Here is a 21,158-nt window from a genome sequence, read left to right on the forward strand (position 1 = left end):
TGTTGACCAACTATGTTCACAAACAGTAGTGTTTTCAGAAGAATTGAGGATACTTTGCATCAAAATATTCCTGATAGGCAGGAGCAAAGAGTTGCTTTGCAGTCATGCATTAAAATGGTGTAAAATGAAGTTAAAACTTTGAAAGTGATGGGTGTAAAGGTACTAAGAAAGTTGGAATAAATAATGCTGAAGAGCAGACTGTTTTTTAAATTTATAGCATGTATTAAGAAGCAAAAATATTTGGAAAAAGGAATCAAAATTTTCTCAGAAAATGTAGCTATATACTACATGACCGACCAACTACAAAAATAAGTAAATAGGACAAGAATAACTCATAGGATTTAACAGCTCTGCAAGAAAATGTCAGGGTTTGAGTGAAAGTATAAAACCAGAAAGGCAGCAAGGCATGCTGTCCCTAAAATAGAGTCAGTAGTAAAACTGAAAGAAGTGTTTTGTGAACAGAATTGCAGAATATTACAAAAGGTGACATTGAACAATAAAAGAACTGTCAAAGAAATGTATGCTTTATCTGAAAGAAAGACTGGATTCAAAACAAGTTACTGTGAGTGGTAATTTGTATCATGAGAGTCCAGCCCCTTGTAGAAACCATTCTAATTCAGAGACTGCCACAGTGATTTTCTGCGAGTAGAAGAATCACTGCAGAGAGTGGTCCAGCCAGCCGTGGTACATGCTAGTGAAGCAATCTGGGAGAGTGGCTAATAATACTTAGCCATGTGTTATCCTCCAGAAATGCCTGCAGCTATAATTTTACACTTTGAGTGATTTAAAGTATTGCTCAGCTGCATAAATTACCATGATCACCCAACTTGACTGAGAAATGTAACTTGGCCAGAATATGATGGTCACCCATAGAAGGAAATACATAAAACTAGGCTGTAGGTAAGTTTGGTAAAGTACCATGGAGAAGTAGAGGTGTGTGTGTGTGTGTGTGTGTGTGTGTGTGTGTGTGTGTGTGTGTGTGTGTGTGTGTGTGTGTGTGTGTGCGTGCGTGCGTGTGTGCATGTGTGCGTGTATGCGTGTGCGTGTGTGAGTGTGTGTGCGTGCATGTGTGTGTGTGCGTGTGCGTGTGTGTGCAGCAGCGTGTCTATGTATCTGTAAAGGGATCTACTTCTAAGCATCAAAGCTCATATAATCGAACTTCATTTCCTCGAGATGAAAATATGAAAGCTGAAATACCCGAATGGCAAATTTTTCCCAGGGTAAGTAAACACTTGCCCAAACATACATGAAACACACTTTAAGAAGCTAGTACAAGTACAAATTTTGCATTAACATGCATTGTCTTAACAATAAAAAGTATGAAACGCTAATGACTGGCATTATTGACTGACTGTAAGCCTCAGTGATTAACTGAATCATCTGAATGTTATGAGGGACAGGGCAAATATATGAAGCAGCCTCGCGGACATTCTTCAAACTGCTGGACAGTTGGTAGGTATGCTGCCTGTGCTAACAGGAATGCATGGGCTGCCAGAGGACGCTACTGCTACAGTGTGCTTTTACCACAAGTTGTAAGCTGAAATACCCAAACGGCATAATAATTTCAGAGCCATGAGAATTGACTGATAATGAGTTCTTCCTCACTTCCACTCAGAAAGCAGCTTCTGTGGCTTAAAGGACTAAGACAATCACCTTGTGTGATGGCATTCATGGTTTTAATCTAGAAGTATAGGACAACGCAGTGGTGCAGCGGTTTGCACGTCACCTCACATCAAGAGATTTTCCGGTTTGATTCTCAGCAGGGGTTCCTTCAGTGGTCTGTATGTCCTCCCTGCATTTGTGTGGGTTTCCTCTGGGTGCTCCAGTTTCCTCCCATGTTACAAAGGCATGCATCTGGTGCATTGATAAATAGGGAAGGGAAGGGAAGAGGAGGGGAGGGGAAAACTGAGCCCTATGGTTGCCAGTACAAAAGGTATCTTTATGAGATCTCTCATTACCTGAGACTACCTGGAAAGACATGAGATTACCTGGAAAGACCTGAGATTACCTGGAAAGACCTGAGACTACCTGGAAAGATCTGCTAGGGAGATCATTTTTGAACCAGTTAATAACTTTCTTTTTTCTGAAAACCTATAGTTAGCTAGTTTCCTTATAAGTAAATGTCAATACAGACTTTAAATGCTGACTTTAAATCTACAAATAATGCTCTTGTGAGCTTTTCTTTTGTCATAGTAGACAACATTGTATCTGTGAATGAGTGCAGGGTCATAATTGTACTATATTTTGTACAAAAGCCATTTGCATACAAGGAAAAATAGCAAGTATTAATATGTTATACAATTGTTTGTATATTTGTTTTTCTACTAGCTTAGTCATTAAGCAGATGTGAACAAATGACCTATAGCTAGCAGCAAACGCTAGGGACAGAACCGTAGGAAAAGGTCTGATCAAGAAATTTTTGTACCTGAAAGGCAAAATACTTAAAGAGAAAGGTAAATATTTAAGTAGTTTGGCTAAAATCAAACTCCCTCGTTTTTGGATTAACAGATGTAGAAAACAATCTGTATGAGTGCAGTTGAATATGATATCTTGAAGTGGTTTATGTACGTCTTTATAATGAACTATTTTAAAATTGAAAGTTGAGTACTGGTTAGAGTTGGAAGGATAAGGTCTGAGAGAGAAAATTATATGGTTTTGGTTAAGAAAACATTTAAGTGTGGAGGTTAAGTTGGCAAAGTCTAGCTGCATTTATTTGTCAATATTATTGTTTTGGCTAAATTGTATACACATAAGATATGTTACTACTTTTATACCTTCCCAGAACTGTTTTGAGTGTCCCAAAAGAAATGACTGTGAGTTAATTAGGATTTTGATTTGGCTGTGTTAATAGCAAAGATATATTTAGTTTTTAGGCTCAAGAATTTAACAAATCTATCTAGGTTTGGGGGGGTATCTCTTCCATTTTATTGCCAGGTATTATTCCTACATTTTAGTTAGTTTTAAGTAATGAAATTAACTAGTGTTTCCTGTTGGCTCTAAGTTTTCTGGATTTAATTGGTAGAAATGTATGTATCCAGAATTAGAGTTAATAGATTACAAAAACTAGAAATGGGTGAGTTGGGATTAGTGACATCAAATACAGTTAAGCAGTCAATAACGATAAGTATAGACTGTAAAATGGTCTCTAAAGTATCTGGTATATACCTGGGTTTAATCAAAACAGATTGCAACATAGCAGTTTTAATGAGCAAATGGTAAGAATAGGCCAATTATAGCTAATGATATTAAATTATATATTAACCTTTTAGAATTATCAGGGATGCTCATAACAGTGATGTCTAAAAGAGTACTGTCAATTCATAACTAAATGTTTTATTTGCATAAACATTTCTGGCTAATTCTGTCCTGTAACTATGTAGCTTGTACTTCTGCGGTGGTGCAGCAGTAGCGTTGTTGCCTCACAGCAAGAGGTTCTCCCATTCGATTCTCGGCTTGGGTTGGGAGTGCCTTCTGTGTGGAGTCTACATGTCCTCCCTGCGATCGAATGGGCGTTTGAAAGACATGCTTTGAATGGGTGTGCCTTCGTTGAAGGTTGGGAGTCGGGCTGGCAACTCGACACCATAAAAAACAACTGCCAATCATTAGCGGACTGGAGTTCCGCTGTGATGACCCATAACTGGGAAAAGCTGAAAGACAAATAACAACAATTATGTAGCTAAGGCTATATGAGGCCATGTTTCTGTTTAGTTACCTTTGCTTAGCCAATTCATGTTAAACCCTACAAGTACATTTAATTTCTGGTGGAGACATACTGGCCATCTACTGCATACATTTACTAACTATGGTTATTTATAATGGTGAAGGTATACAGTGGGTAACAACCAATATTTTGGTTTGGTTAACTAATATGATTTGGAGGGGTACTCATATAGGAACACTGACTAATTTAGGGTTATTTTTATGAATCAGGTGGGTTGTAAGTTTGTATTTCTTAACTAGTAATATAACTCCCCTTCTCGATGCAGATATTTTCTGTCATAGTAAATGAAGTAGTTGTTCCTAATGGCAATTGATAGGCAAATTTCATCTTTCATCCAGAATTATGTGATATCTAATATTTTAAGGTGATTTTGTCAGTCAAGGCATCCAGAGATACCCATTTACTGTTTATGCTGTATATGTTTAGAATGGCTATATTAAGGCTCTTTAAAAATTATGTAAAGTGGTAGATGAAATGGATGGACCTGGATTTTATTGTATTCCACCTGCTAGATTAATTTTAGGGATATTACAGTTGTGATATGCCTTAACTTTCTTTGTCAGTAAAGTTTTATACAGTAATGTAATGAAATAGTCCAAATGCCCTCTCATGTAAACAAGGTCCACAAGGAGGCAGTAGGAACTTCTGTGTGGTAATCAGGAAGCCTATTGTTGCATTTCCAGAATATTTATTTATTGTAGCAGTAATGCCAGTCATTGTAAGCTAATGAAAGTTAAAGCAAGTATAAATAATATTGGATACCAATATTAGGCCTTGAGGTTATTTATGAAATTGTGTATTTCAGGGTTTGTAATATATTTACATTGTGACAAAGTAATGGAGTCAGCTAGGAATAATATAAAATCATTAATAATTAGGTACCTTGATCAATGTGTAGTATGTGCAGAAAATAGTGAGATTTGTATTCCTAAGTATCCCTGCCTGTCATATGGAAGTATGAAAACACAACACCTCCACTCCTTCAAAGCACCAAAATCGCTAGGTATACAAAACAGGAACACAATCACTGTAGGTTTGAAAAGTTCTTTTAATTCTGGTACCTCGGCCTTCGCCTTCTCCTGGAATACATTTTACTAAATCAAACACCACCCTTTTTATATCATGCTTAATTGAATTAGTAGTGCACCTATCCCATTAACCCAGTTTTAATTGCCTTCATTATTAATGCAACCATATGACCTGCATCTAAGAACAATGTCTTTAAATAAAACCAAATAGTCTTATAAATGCATTTATAAAATATCATTACATACATTATTTTAAATAAACATATGTACAAAAACACTTCTATATATCATCTTATTTATAAAAGTTTAAACTGTATAAATTCATTTTCAATAGACATCTATACTCTCTGAGAAATATGTGGAAAAAATGAGTTTGAATTTAAATTTCCATGTTTAACCCATTAGGAAACAAAGTTTTATAGTTAAGAATAAACCTAGATTCCATTTGTAGCAATCTTTCACGAAACACATCCTCATTACCAAGTGTATTAGGTCTACCCAACACACAAAATATGAATCCCTCTGGAACCCCCCCATGTACCTCACAAAATTGTTTCCCTACCGGACTTTCCAATCTTTTGTGTTTTATATCACCTAAATGTTCAAGGATCCTGAGCTTCACCTTCCTGGTTGTTTGTCCTATGTACCATCTCTGTTGCAAACATCCACATCCTATAATATACACCACCCCTGTGGAATTGCAATCATAGTATTCAAGGGCCCTATATGTGACATCATTGATTTTAATGCCATCCAAATTTTTTACCCGACTGCAAATCTTGCATTTTCCACATCTGAATGTTCCCTTTCTGCTATTTTTTCTGGATGTGCTAATCTTTCTGAAACTCAAGATTTCCTTCAGATTGGAGTATCTGCTGTAGGAAAAAGTGACTTTTGATGGAAAAAGATTTCCTAATCTATCATCCTGGCTGATGATGGGCCAAAATCTCAACACTGCATCCCTTAGTATCTCTGAGAATTGTGAATATCTAGTTACAAAAAACATATTACCACCAGAGCTGATATCCCCAGAATCATAAAAATAGGAACCCACATCTTTGCATTTAACACTGGTTATGGAAGGTTGACAGTGCCTAAAGTACTGTATAAAAGTGAATTTATGCCACCTAGAAAAAATGTTGCAATAAATGTGTTTGAAAAAACCTTGTTAAAAACCATTGAAGATGAATACAAAAAATTTCGGGGAAGAAAGAAAACATACAATTTAAGTAAGAATGAATGGAAGGCTTTGTCTGATTTAAAGGAGGTGAATAAACAGTATGTATTCACCCAGGCAGACAAGGGAGGGAACTGGGTGATCTTACCAAGGGATAAGTACAATTCCATAGCATTGGATCTATTGATGGATACAGATACATATTTTGAATTGCCTTGTAACTCTCTGAAAGAATATAATTTCCAACTACTGGAACTTCTTGAAAGGGGTGAGAGATTAGGTTTCCTGACTACTGCTGATGTTAGGAAATTGTATGTGAAAAATCCCAAGGGGGCCAGATTTTTCATTATTCCCAAAATACATAAGGACATTAGGAACCCACCAGGACGTCCCATAGTTTCAGGAAAAGGAGGCTATTTGCAGAATGTTGGAATATTCTTGGATTCCTTATTGAAAGATTATTTGGAAAGGGTACAATCTCATGTGAAAAATACAAATGAAGTGTGCACTATGGTCAGGGACACCAAATGGGAAGATGACTATTATTGGGCTAGTGCGGATGTTAAATCTTTATACACTAGCATCAATAGGCAGCATGGTTTAAAGGCAGTGGAAAAAATGTTGGGAGATGGACCGAAAACATATTTCATTCTCAATCTACTGGAATTTTGCCTGACACACAATAGTTTTGAGTTTGAAGGGAGATATTTTTTGCAAAAAGAGGGCACAGCAATGGGGGCAGCTTTTGCGCCCTCATATGCTATTTTGTTTATGGCCCATTTCGAGAATTGCTTTATTTATCCCTCAGCATTTTACAAGAACAAGGTAGTCAAATATGTTAGATTTATTGATGACTTGTTGTTTTTGTGTAAGGGCAATTCCGAGGATTTTGGGAAGTTTATTTCAGAGATCAAGGAAAATTCTTGGGGGCTAGATTTCACATATTTCATTGGAGGAAAAAGCATTCAATATTTGGATGTGGAAATTTATCTGAGCACGGATAATAAGACACAATACAAACCATTTTACAAAAAGACAGCAGCAGAGAATTTTTTGCATGCATCCAGCATGCACAGTGATTCTCTGCTCAAGTCTCTACCATTTGGTGAATTTAAACGCATAGGTATGCACACTTCAGAGAGGTCCATGATTTCCAGTGAATTTAATAAGGTTGAAGAAAAAATGAGAGGGAGGGGATATTCCCAAGTTAGTATTAAAATGGCTAGAAAAAAGGTAGAAAGTGAGTTAGGATTGGGTCAACAGGTGGATAAGAGGAGTAGGTCTTGGCAAGGTAGAAATGAAGATGTGGGTTCCTGTTTTTATGATTCTGGGGATATCAGCTCTGGTGGTAATATGTTTTTTGTAACTAGATATTCACAATTCTCAGAGATACTAAGGGATGCAGTGTTGAGATTTTGGCCCATCATCAGCCAGGATGATAGATTAGGAAATCTTTTTCCATCAAAAGTCACTTTTTCCTACAGCAGATACTCCAATCTGAAGGAAATCTTGAGTTTCAGAAAGATTAGCACATCCAGAAAAAATAGCAGAAAGGGAACATTCAGATGTGGAAAATGCAAGATTTGCAGTCGGGTAAAAAATTTGGATGGCATTAAAATCAATGATGTCACATATAGGGCCCTTGAATACTATGATTGCAATTCCACAGGGGTGGTGTATATTATAGGATGTGGATGTTTGCAACAGAGATGGTACATAGGACAAACAACCAGGAAGGTGAAGCTCAGGATCCTTGAACATTTAGGTGATATAAAACACAAAAGATTGGAAAGTCCGGTAGGGAAACATTTTTGTGAGGTACATGGGGGGGTTCCAGAGGGATTCATATTTTGTGTGTTGGGTAGACCTAATACACTTGGTAATGAGGATGAGTTTCGTGAAAGATTGCTACAAATGGAATCTAGGTTTATTCTTAACTATAAAACTTTGTTTCCTAATGGGTTAAACATGGAAATTTAAATTCAAACTCATTTTTTCCACATATTTCTCAGAGAGTATAGATGTCTATTGAAAATGAATTTATACAGTTTAAACTTTTATAAATAAGATGATATATAGAAGTGTTTTTGTACATATGTTTATTTAAAATAATGTATGTAATGATATTTTATAAATGCATTTATAAGACTATTTGGTTTTATTTAAAGACATTGTTCTTAGATGCAGGTCATATGGTTGCATTAATAATGAAGGCAATTAAAACAGGGTTAATGGGATAGGTGCACTAATAATTCAATTAAGCATGATATAAAAAGGGTGGTGTTTGATTTAGTAAAATGTATTCCAGGAGAAGGCGAAGGCCGAGGTACCAGAATTAAAAGAACTTTTCAAACCTACAGTGATTGTGTTCCTGTTTTGTCATATGGAAGAACAGGTTTTGATTCCCTGGGCCTCTGCTGAAAATGGACACCTACTCAGCTGGACTTTCCCAGTAATCAAATGTGAACTGTATTTCAGGAAGCAACAATACTGCATATTATTTTACTTAACTAAACATATTTACAAGTAACAGTATTGTATTATTATTAGGTAGTATATAGCAACAAACATGAACAAATGTCATAGGTAGTTGTTTAGTAGTCATATATTTTTCTCTCACTACCCCTTGAAACTTTTATACACTTTCAATGTTTCTTCCAGAGTGACATGCAGAAACATGGCACACTGTACCTTCTCAGACTTTTTTCAATAATCTACTCTCTCTCTCTCTCATAAATATGTTCTGGGTCCAGGGTATTCAGTTTTCAGAGACGTTTTTAAGCTGAAAAAGACTTATCATATAAAAATGAAATTTCCTGCATCTTTGACTTCTGACTTCACTCCTGACACCATGTAACTTTTGGGTTCAAAACATTAGAAATAACAGAAATGGACAAGAGGTGATGTGCAGTGAAGTCTTCAGCTTTACTATTTGTACAGTGCAACAGTACACAGGAGCCAGGCCAGTGGACATACATATTGGCATTTTGAACACTGTTAAAGGTTCAGGCTGTGGCCAGGATGGTGATGGAACATGAGCACTGTAAAAAGTTCTACAAGAAAATGTTTTATACTGATAGGAACATTTAAGTAAAATCAAGTAGACGTGAATTGAATAAGTCTAGAAAGTAATACAATAAATCTTCTCTACAGAATTTTCTTGTGAAGGAAACTAATTGAAAAGAAGGATCATTCCCTTTAGTTTCTGAAGAAAAAAACTGTCGGACAGAATGAGCTCAAGTAAAGTGTCACAAGGAAAAACTGCCTTGTGAAAAGATGTGCAACAGCTGCTTACATCAATGCAAGAACTAACATTAAATAAAGAATTACTTGAGAACAGAACAGATAATTTACAGCAAAACTGTTTACAATAAAATTGACTGTTATACAATATAATATCTCAGCATGACACACAGTTAAAAAATAGAAAATGTATTAAATGAACTAGATGGATGAGTTAAAGAAGGGGAATATCAAACCGAATTTCTATTAAACAGAATGCATGGCTAATAGAGAAGTTGAAGGACTTAGAAAACAGAAATAGGTTAAATAACATCAGAATATTTTGTGTACCAGAGAATTTGTAAAGAAATGACATGTTAAGCTTTCTGATGCCATGGATTCCCAAAACACTAAAACTGACCAAAATCCTGTCTTGTAGCATCACAAGGAATTACCAAGCTGTAAGACTATTCTCTACAATTAAAGGAAATAAAAGACCAAGATCCATAATCGTTAAATTTATATCACATTTAGACAAGGATCTGTGTATTGAGATCTGCTAGAAAATGTATCACTATAAGACTTGGTAAAAATTTGATGAGAGGTGATAATAACCATTCAGTGAAAGAAAGAGAAAAAAGGAAAGTTACGTTTAATTTGCTTTAACAATATATTTAATGTGTTTGCTGTCTACTGAATTAATTAAAACCATACTATTTCTAAATATTTATTGTTAATTAAAGAAAATCACTTTTTAAATATCTTTAACATTCCCACTTTTCTCTCTTTCAAAATTAGATTCCAGATAACCTCTTCCCTTAAGCCTTTCTTTTAACACCTCTACTATTGTCTGTCCTCATTGACAATAGTTAAATGGTTGACCCTAAATTTCATACTTTTGAATAAATTATTCTTCAACAAAGGTGAGTGCATGCTTTCATAATGTAACAGTGAGTTATTACTATCCAATTATCCATTTTTTCCTGTCCTTACCTTTAAACACTACTGTGTTTAAAAATAATTTCATTATTATCATAAACTTTTAAAAACTAGTAGTGGAATTCAAATACAAAATATCACTTTCTGAATTAACCTACACTAAAAAATGTAATAAAAAGTCCGTAAAAATTAGTTTTATGAAGATAATTGCTGTCTTTTATACACTTTTCTTCCCAAAACCTCATAACAAAGTTGCCATTATTTCGGGCTAGGGCTGTGCCCATAACCATACCTATAATTTGCTGGAAGTAAGGTTCATCAAAAAGGAATAAACTTTTTTTGAACCATCTCTATAGCTTCACTAATAAGCCTCACTCCTTTAACCGTGTATGTTGTCCCTTTTCAACTAACAAGAAACTGATTTGTTCTTTTCCTGTATCATGTGGGATCATAGTATATAATGATTTAAGATCTATAATAACTAAAATTTCTGACTTGTTTAAAGTCACTTCCCTTACCTTGCAACTTAGATATTAAAGAAATGAAGAGAATGTCAGTATTTCTAGGTAACTATGTGAAGACATGCAGAAACAGCATGAAAGGATGTAACTATAAATATACTCAGAAGTCACCTAGAATCTTACTTTAAATATTAATATAAGTGCTTCATTTAGGTGGGGACCTAATTATTAAGAAATAACTGATAATAGAAGTGAGACTATTTTAAAATGTCTTTGGCAAGATTGAACAGCATTTAATTTAACATGATACTAAAGGATTTATATATTTTGCAGAGACCATTCTCCTAAAATATAATACATTTTTTATTTAGAATACCATAACACTTTTTCCATTTCTGGGAGAGAGGAAAAGATTATTATTATTATCGTTATTATGGGGTAGAGGAGAAAAGTGTGATAAATAGATTGAATGTAGAAAACCTTAAAGAGATGAAGACAATATTATGTTTTTTAACTTCACTTCATGCTTGCATGCATATAATCACAGGTAATATACATGAACCAGCTCTATGAAATGTAGTATTATACAGCATTGACAACATAATAAATAAAGAACTGATTGTATCATTTATAAATTGAGTGACTTGAGATTAAAGAAAAGAAACCTTTGTTCTATTTACTTACTTTGTCATGCTATTCATGCTATACTTTTTATAAGAACTGTTTTTTACACTAATAAAATTATGTTTTCTAACCTTGATATATTACCTTTTGCTTATGTACTAGCCCAAAAGCATTAAATAATAAACATGTAAAGCCAAAAGAAATAAAACAGACTGACAGTGTAAAATGGTGAAATGTTTAATAACAGATAAGCGCTTTCATCTATTCAACGTCTTCAAAACAATATATCACCAGACAACCAGATTTATACCATTTAAAAAACAATCGACCAGTCACTACAAAGAGAATGTAATTTCCTTTCTTGTGATTTCAAACTTAACACACTTTTGGTTGAAATTATATAATTTAATCCAGAAAATGCAGCATTCAGCAATAAATTCTCATTTTTCTAGTACAGATCTAATGTCATCCCCCCATGGTTTAAAACAACCTTTTCAAGCACAAAACATGCTAAAATTCTTTAGTGTTGTCAGTCCATTTTATCACGGCTGGTTTTATTAGTTCTCATCTACTGGTTTTATTAGTTCTTATTTTTACCAGTTCTTTTAACAGTTTTTTGATGTTATTTGATAATAACATCTTTACAGGAAACTATTAATGTAATGTGTCTATCTATGAAGTGTTTCTGGATACTTTTACCTTGTCGAAATATTAAAGTCCTTGTTTTGCATGTTTTTTTTTTTTATTCTGACTCCCATTCTCCTATTTTCTTCCCTTCCACTTTTTAATTATTTTCTCCAGTCTCTCTCTTTCCCTTTTCTCTCCTCCTTCCAGTTAAACTTTAGTTGTAGATACATTTATGCTTTATATATAAGCAGTTACTTTAAAAGGCTTTATTTTTAGAAGATGTTGATTTATTCACTCCCCTAGAGCTATATAATCATAAATATATGAATAGATAAAGTAAAAGGTGAAAATATTTCTAGACACAGTGAAAGCCCTAAATAACAAATACAAACAGATACTTCATTGCAAAAAGTAAATAATGCTGGAGAGGTTTACATCATATAATATTAATCTTAGATGATTATATGAACTGGTCAATAGATCAGTAATATTAAATAAGATTAACATTATTATGTGTTTACAGAGTGATAGAAATAAAACAGATATAGAAGATATACTTGAGTTTAGAAAATATTATGAAAAAAAATCAATGAACAAAATGAATTGTAGCCAGAAAATAAATAATTACAATTCTTTTTAACAATAATATGTATAAGAGGTTATCCATGGATGCTAAAGAGCTGTTAACGCAGATCAGTGGAGCAGAGGTGATGTAACAAATAAAGTAATTAAAAAGGGAATAAAGCTGCAGTGATAAAGACATTAATTCTGGAAGTTTGTAAGCTATTTTTAACAAAAGTTGTACAATTAATATTGCTTTCTATTGAAATGTCAGGACTCATTTTGCTAAGTCCCAAAATGAAGAAAAAGGCCAAAATATAGAAAAGTGAGTACTGAACATTGTTCTTCTCCTTTAAACTTTTTTTTTTTTTTGCAGGGGAGCAAGCTACCCACACCTCTGAACTCATATGTAGCAAATCTAAGTTCACCATACCTCAGTGAAAATGAAGTACTCTGAGAAATGAGAATCTCAGACTTAATACATGTAAGATGGGTTTTCAGCCATTCATTCTCCATATGCCACAGTTTGGTGACACAGTTCCTGACATTTCAAGTGGTTACCTTAATATCAAATATATACACTAATGTTCAAAATAAAAATGATATTCCAAGATCCTGGAGATATTCCATAATAATACCAATATGAAATTCAGATAGAGATACTATTCACTGGTGTCCTCTTTCCCTTTAATTGTTTGCTTTATATTTGGAAACTCAAGGATATCATTGGTATGGTAATCAAGAAAAGTAGGATTTATTTGCTGATGATATTATTTTATATCTGATAAAACCAGAAAAGGACATCTCAGTATTGTGGAACATCTTAGGACAGTTTCAAGACTTGTTGGTGTTTCAAGTTTCAAGATGTTAGTATATTTGGCTGTATGTAATGAATGCCCTGCATATTATGTGGGTAAAACTGAAAGGGCATTCAAGGACAGAATTTATGAACACTGTTACGATGTTAAAAATAAGAAAGACTCTAGTGTGTTATATAAACATTCTATTTACTGCAGTACTTTCAGTGGATATAAATTTGGAATTATTGATGTTATTAGAAATTACACTGGGGGTGGTGATTACAAAAACATGTTACTAAATAAAGAACTGGTATGGCAACTTAGGTTAAGGTCTAATGCACCACCTGGATTAAATGAATATATTTCTGTTAAACCAGTTTTGGTACAAAAAGCTTCTACAGTATAATTACATTTCATGTTTTTATAATTTGCACAGTTGCACATTTGTTTAAGTATTTGCAATATAATACAAATATACATACAACATATATACAAAAAATGTTTTTTATCAATTTCGATTCAAAGTTTTTTAGATTTAATATTCAGTAATATTTAAGAATATTTAGGTAATATTTGGTAGGTGGCTATATATATATATATATATATATACATATATACACAATACTTGTGGTTTTAAATTTCAATATAGTATAAAATATTGTTTTATATGACATTTTAACTTTTTTGGTGATGTTGTTTTAAATAGTTAATTGTGAATGTTAATTAATTGGCGTTTGTATAAAAGACTAGTAAAATAATGATGGAGTATCTGATGAAGTCTTGTGCCTAAGACGAAAGCGCTAATGGTAGTTGTACCTGTGTTCGTTTTTCAATAAAGTGGATTACTGATGGACTTTTGGTCATTTTACTGGTATTTGGACAGCCTTTTTTCTGCATTTTACAGTTTCAAGACTTTCCAGGATATAAAGCTGATGAAAATAAAACAAAGGCTATAGCTGTAAACTGTATACTCACACATGAAATGGTCCAGCAATACTCATATTTATAGGGATATGATAAAATGAAGTATTTAGGAGCAAGATTAAAAAGATTCTGCTGTAGCAGCTAAGGATATGTGGGAAGAGACTAAAAAGAAAATATAAAAACTGAGAAACTGGAAGCTTTTGTTTATGGATATGGATGGCAAGATACAAGCAGAGAAAATGTTTTTAGTCCATTTAGGTCAGGTATATTTTTATCAACCAGAGGAGAAGTTGTGAATAGTAATTAATAGTGAGTTGAAAGATTTTATCTTGGAGAGTAAAAGGGCAAGGGTCAAGTGGGATAAGTTGATCCTTCCAATAGAAAAAGGTGGTTTAAGATTAAATGACTTGAAGGAATATTTTAGAACTGCACAGTTAGGACTCATGTACATAACACTAGCAGACAGCTATAATTCTAAGTGAAAAGAGATGATGATGATGAAACACAGTGAAAATTCAAGAAATGAGAGATTAGAATTTTTGATGCAGATCCTTAAAGGGACAATCCCAGAGTCTAAAATTCTGACCGAAAGAAAATTGTCCTAATACCTCTCAGTTGTCATCACCCACTTACCATGTCATCATCAACCCTACTCCTGGTTTCAGTTTAATTTATGCAGCCCTGCTTTCATTTCCTCTGGTGAACACAGCTGACAATATTCAGTTCCTGCGAAAGCTTTTGGGTCCCCAGTTACTGGGAAACAATAAGGTTATTACATTTTTGTCTGTGTTCACGGTGGGGGTAGTTATGCAAGACTCTTAGTGTTTCATTTTTATGAACTCATCAAAAAGCTTATATTAATTATTCAGCTCTCAATTTCCTTTATTTATTCTGTATAGGAAAACTGTGAGCAGTATAATCAAAACAGTACAGTTTAGTGAATTCATACTAAATCCTAGCAGTCTATTGCTATATTCCCTTTTCTCCATAGTAAAACAATCTCAGAATTAGTATTTTTAACTATCACAAATTGCCGTACTGTACAGCCCCCATTGTGACAGTAAGTTTTGGACCTCACTGTTTAAAATGTTGCATCACACATGTTTTTTATAGCAGGTCAGAAAACCATTACACTTGGCTAGTTTTCAGAGATCAAAAATCAAAACATGAAAAAAGAAGACTGTTTCTACTACTGTTCGAAACATGCACCATTCTGATGCCTTCTACAGAGCAAGTCGCAGTCATGTATAACATCAGAGTACTTAGCTAGCATTCAGAAATCCACACAAAATAAAATATAGAAGGAAAGTAACAGAAAACTCTGTTTTCTAACATTTTAGCTTTGCACTGCTCATATGCTTTACTGCAAGGTAGCAGCAATTGAGGTCATAAAACTCCTGAAAGGCTACTTTTCTCTGGGGATTAAAAGCACAGGTGAAACTAATGAATGACTCAGTGAGAGCTGTTGTGAGTACAACTGCATTTTGAAGTGGAATTTCACTGAGACCATTGAAATTCCTATAAGCACCCCCCAACCCCTGCAGCCAACATTGGACATGCTCAGAAAGCCAGACTGAAAATGTAAACAAAGACCAGAATCAAAACAAAAAAAACTCTGGGACTGTCCCTTTAAGGAGAATAAAAACAGACATATAAAATATTATATTAATAAAGTAGAAGAAAGTATTCTAAGAACTAAACCATCTTGAGAATAGACAAAGGAGATTCTACTGATATGGATGACTGCAATTAGGGGTACAGAGAATAGGCAAGAGGAGGTGGGAATTTACTGGAGAAACCCTGCAAATGAGCTAAGGTTTTAGGAGCAAGTAACTACAGAGAGAAAGGTAACAGAATGCAAAGAAACCAGTAGGACATTTGGACTGCAGGCTAGAGACTGCCTTCCTTATTGGGGATTGATATCTGAGTGTAAGCAAAGAGAAAGGATATGGGAATCCTAAGGGAAAGACCTGCTCTGGTAGAGTTCTTAACTGAATCTAGAAGAATAATTATTAGGGCTTATGAAATACTGCATGATAACTATAGGAATCAATCTGAGGAAGTTAGAAAAGATTGGGAAGAGAGAATAGCAAAGCAATTCACAGGGAAACAATGCGGGGACATTTGCATAGGTTCCAAATATTCAACTAAGTCTAGAAGACTTAGGATTTTTTTTAGGAAATGTCCTGTTTGATTCTCAGCTAGAGCGTCTTCTGTGTGGAGACATGCGTGAACGGGCGTACCTTCGTTGAAGGTTGTGCGTCAGGGCCGGCAACTCGGCACGTAAAAATCTACTGCCAATCATTAGCGGACTGGAGTTCCGCTGTGGCGACCCCTAAACAGGAAAAGCTGAAAGACACAACAACAACAACAACTGGTTAGTTGAACCAGTACTCGCGAAAGTGCATTTTCGTTTAAATGCACTTTCACATAATTGAGCTTGTACTTTTTCTTTTCGAAAGGATGAGCTTTCAATAAGAAAAAGTAGACCCATATGTGTGTGTGTGTGTGTATATATATATATATATATATATATATATATATATATATATATATATGGGGTCTAGGACTATTCACTGAAAGCACATTTCACTGAAAGTCAAATGACTGTGCACAAATCACTGAAAGCACAATTCACTGAAAACTCAATTCACTGAAACACATTTCACTGAAAGTTATATATAGCCTTTTCCCCACTGTAGTGCAACCCTGGAGTTAGTATATATAGTAAGGGGGGATGTGGGGGCACCACCCCCCACATAGTTTGGATATATATTAAGTTTAGAAAAGAGTAATTTATTGAAATTGCAAATATCCATGTGCATAGTTCAAAATATTTAAAATAGTTGCCCCCCACACACCTCAATGTAGGGGGGCGGTGCCCACCACCCCCCCATACTATATATTCCAACTCTAGGGTCACACTACAGTAGGGAAAAGGCCACATATAACTTTCAGTGAAATGTGTTTCAGTGAATTGTGTTTTCAGTGAATTGTGCACAGTCAAATGTGTTTCAGTGAAATGTGCTTTCAATGAATAGTCCTAGACCCATATATATATATATATATATATATATATATATATATATATATATATATATATATATAGTAACAATCTGGACAGTGCAGTGGTGTAGTGGTTAGCGTTGGTGCCTCACAGTAATAGGATCTCCGGTTTGATTCTTGGTTGGGGTGCCTTCTGTGCAGAGTCTGCATGTCCTCCCTGTGTTCGATTAGGTTTCCTCCAGGTGCTCCAGTTTCCTACCACATTCCAGAGACATGCTGTAGGTGGACTGGATACTCTTAATTGACCCTAGGTGTGAGTATGTGTGCGAGTCTGCCCTCCGTGGAGGGTTGCATGCCAGGCTAGCAACCCGACCCTGTAAAAACCATAACCCCTACTGAAACAACAGTTGTCTGGAAGCCACTCATTGTCCAGTGTGCCAAGTGGCAATGAGAGTGACAGAAAGTTGCACTCTACAAGAGTGAAGACTCAAATGAGCAAAGGTCTTTAGCGATGTAAAAAAGGCAGTCATATGAGCCAATGTTGTTTTTAATAATGGTTTTGTCAGCAAATTTTTGCAGGAGATTGCACAGAGTGCACTGCAGCATGGTAAAAGAATTTGCCTTAACCTGCTGTTATGCGATCTCAGAGTTGGTATATATAATTAGCAGGGGGTGTTGGGGGGGATGTGGGCCTGGCCCCTGCAAACACATTAGTTTTACTTTGTCCAGCTTTTGATCATTTTAGATTTGCTCTAAAATTATTACTTTTTTCATCATTCAATATTTCATGAGAAATTTTGTGTGTGTGTGTGTTTGTATATATACATACATACATATATATATATATATATATATACATACATATATATATATTACATGGAATTGAATATGGATGACTTCCCCTTTGGTGAACATCTGTTTAGTCTACAAAACTTAACTAGCAACTGAATGACCTGCATACAACTTACTGCAGACTGAAATGTTTAATCCGTGATCGCAGACATTAATAAGTCTGTGACTTACAGCTATTTTGATGATATTAAGTCAGTAAAACACTGGTAACCTATGTTATACATACTGCAGAGCCCACACTTAATGTAAAATATATAGCAATGCAAAAGTTATAAGTTGTACCCCACCCCCAACCAGACAAGCTGGAACAAGTAGAAATAGATCAAAACAGAAGAAGTCATGACATCCTGCAGATTTTACTTGCAGTAAAAAAAGTTAGTAATATAAATAGTGATATGAAGTAAAAAATTGTCGGTAAATACACAAAAATTCTTCATCCTTTTTAGTAATTTGCATGTAGTGTATGAAGGCCTACTGTGTTGTTTACTATAATATCTGAAAATGATTGTGTTAGACAGCTATACATGCAGATATAGCTAAACGACCATTCGGTAGCTAAAGAAGAGATCAGTTATAATGGACAGCAAGCTCAAAGACAGCTTGATAGGCTATCCTAGGGTGCTTGTGAGTAAGCAAACATTATTCATGTTTATGAAATCAGTATGTAGGATTAAGCAAAGCATTATGTCACAAAAAATTAAAATAGTCAATCACTTTTAAGAAATCATTAAGAAATAATCAGTAATTAATGTAGACTTGCAGAAATACCATAATAACAGTAACTTTACCAGCACAATCCATTTCAATACCATATTTCTCAGTGTAGAATGTAGTACCAGTGCATATCTTACACCTGATTAGTATATGTTTAGTAAGTACTGTCACTAAATTATGTAATGATTAATCCAAAAACTCCAAGGAAAGGGTGTCACAGAACCAAGAACCAGTAAAACCACAACAGGCACCCAAAGAGGCAAAAGGTAATAATAAAACATGAGCCTGTAGGTGTAAGTAGCAGCAGGTTTAATCACATAAATTATAAAAACTACTACTCTGAATCTGTTTCATGTAAGAATCCTGTCTAAGTATATATGGGCACTGGGGACATGCCCCACATTTGTAGGTTCCCAATTTCTTACATGAAACAATAGAACCATTATGCTCCAGCAAATCCTTGAGGTTCCTGCCTTTTTTATATGTGAATCCTAGGGTGTTGGTAAACAAAACATCCAACTCCGAAAAACACCTAAACCTGCTCCAGTGTTGAGTAATAATGTTTTTAACCCTAGAGGTATTCTGATTAGAAAACATCACATAATTACCCCCAAGGTTTCTTGATTTCAACCCTGGTAATGTCACCCCTGGTTGTTGTGTGGTACCCTGCACATTTACTGGTACTATCACACTTGTATCTCCTGTTCCCAAAATAGGGGTAAACCTATCCTTTCTCCCATTCTTTACTTCCTCCAAAACCTCATCAATTAAATAGTTAGGATACTTTCTAGATATAAACATTTCTTTGACTCTCTGACTTTCACCTTTGAAGTCCGAGTCCAAAGAGGTCATCCTACAACTATGGACAAATTGTGCCTTGATAATACTTCTCTTCTGTTTAAACGGATGGGAACTAGTGAAATATAGGTATGAGTTAGAAAAGGTTTCCTTTCTATATACATTAGATGTAAACTGCTGCCCTAGGACGTCTTTTTTTAATAGTGACGTCCGGAAAGTTCATATAGTCATGTGTAATATGGGGAGTAAATTTCAAAAAATTAGTGGTATGGTTTAGATAGTCTATGAATTCTGTTAACTTTTCCATACTACCTTTCCAAAAAATGCAAATATCATCCAGGTAACATTTGTAATATACCCAATATTGTGCATATTCAGACTGGAACACAAACTTCTCTTCCCAAACCATGAGCACAATGTTGGCATAAGTAGGGGCACAACTTGCCCCCATGGCCACTCCCTGGATCTGTTTAAACAACTCCAACTCACCCTCAAAAAATATAAAGTTGTGTTTCAATACCAAATCCATCAACTCTGTATAAACCAGAAAAGTATTGTGATCGAGTTTTCCATGTTGGTGAATGGCATCCTGGAAACATTCTAACCTTGTAGAATGTGGAATCACATTAAATAAATCCTGAATATCAAGGGTTACAAATATTAAGGAACATTAAGGAATCTGAATACATGTTGCTATTAATGCTTCTCAGAAATTCCCAATAGTCCTTAAGTATACCATTGGCCCTAACCCAAATATCTTTTAATTTTATATCCAAAAATTTGGCCAACGGATGGGTTTTAGAGCCATTGGCTGCTACAATGGGTCTCAGGGGTGGATCCTCCAAACTTTTATGTACCTTGGGTATCCCGAAAATAGCAGGGATACGGGGTCTGTCCACACTGAGATACTTAAAAGTGTCCTGGTTTATTAAATTGTCATTCAGCATGTCCTGTAAAACCAAATCAATCTTACGGTATGCTAAGTTAATCTCATTCTTGGATACCCTAACATACCTACTGGTATCATTAAGCATATCCATCATCTTACTGGAATACAAAATACTGTCCATGAAGACCACCCCTCCACCTTTATTGGGTTGCATCACCCTCAGGTATCTATTTTCTTGAATGGATTTGAGAAGTACCTTTTTTTCTCTAGTCATGTTAAATTTACCATGCCATACACCCCTGTAAACATTCCTGATTTCTTCTTCGACCTCCCTTTCAAAATTTTTTAGCTGGGGGTGTATAGGGGGATTATAAGTACTAGGTCTTCTAATACCACTATTAGTACCACTATCCTGTTGCCCCTGAAACATAATATCTAAATTCTTTTTCCGTAGAAAAATCCTCAAGTCTATTAAGGTGTCCACTAAATTACTCCATGTAGAGGGGATGAATTTAAAACCTTTTGAAAATAAAAGAAAATGTTTCCTGTCAATCTCCTCACTGCTATAATTGTAAATTTTAAAGTCATGTAGGGTGTGACATGGTCCATCCACAGTAATATTCCCTGTACTCCATTGGTCCAACATGTTGGCTAGTCCCCCTTCCTGGCTACCACTCTTATTTATCTTGTGCCATTTGTGGGACCCCTGTAAAAATACCACACAGGGGATTTGTGCCTTAACCTATCTGATCTCCTAAGTTCAGGGAATTCAGTATTGTTTGAATCCTGATGTTCCCCCATCCCTGAATCACTGT

At 34.9% G+C, this 21,158-nt stretch overlaps 1 protein-coding gene and 1 pseudogene across 2 annotated transcripts in view; both read right to left on the reverse strand.

Annotated features, from left to right (window-relative positions):
• The window catches only part of LOC122791387 (protein kinase C and casein kinase substrate in neurons protein 1-like), an 821,887-nt gene that overhangs the window by 331,063 nt on the left and 469,666 nt on the right, over window positions 1–21,158 (reverse strand). The gene's annotated exons all lie outside the window — the stretch shown is intronic.
• The window catches only part of LOC122791832, a 35,099-nt pseudogene that overhangs the window by 12,878 nt on the left and 1,063 nt on the right, over window positions 1–21,158 (reverse strand).

Source organism: Protopterus annectens, chromosome 17.part0, assembly GCF_019279795.1.
Source record: "Protopterus annectens isolate FY-2018-M chromosome 17.part0, PAN1.0, whole genome shotgun sequence".
Taxonomy (NCBI): domain Eukaryota; kingdom Metazoa; phylum Chordata; order Ceratodontiformes; family Protopteridae; genus Protopterus; species Protopterus annectens.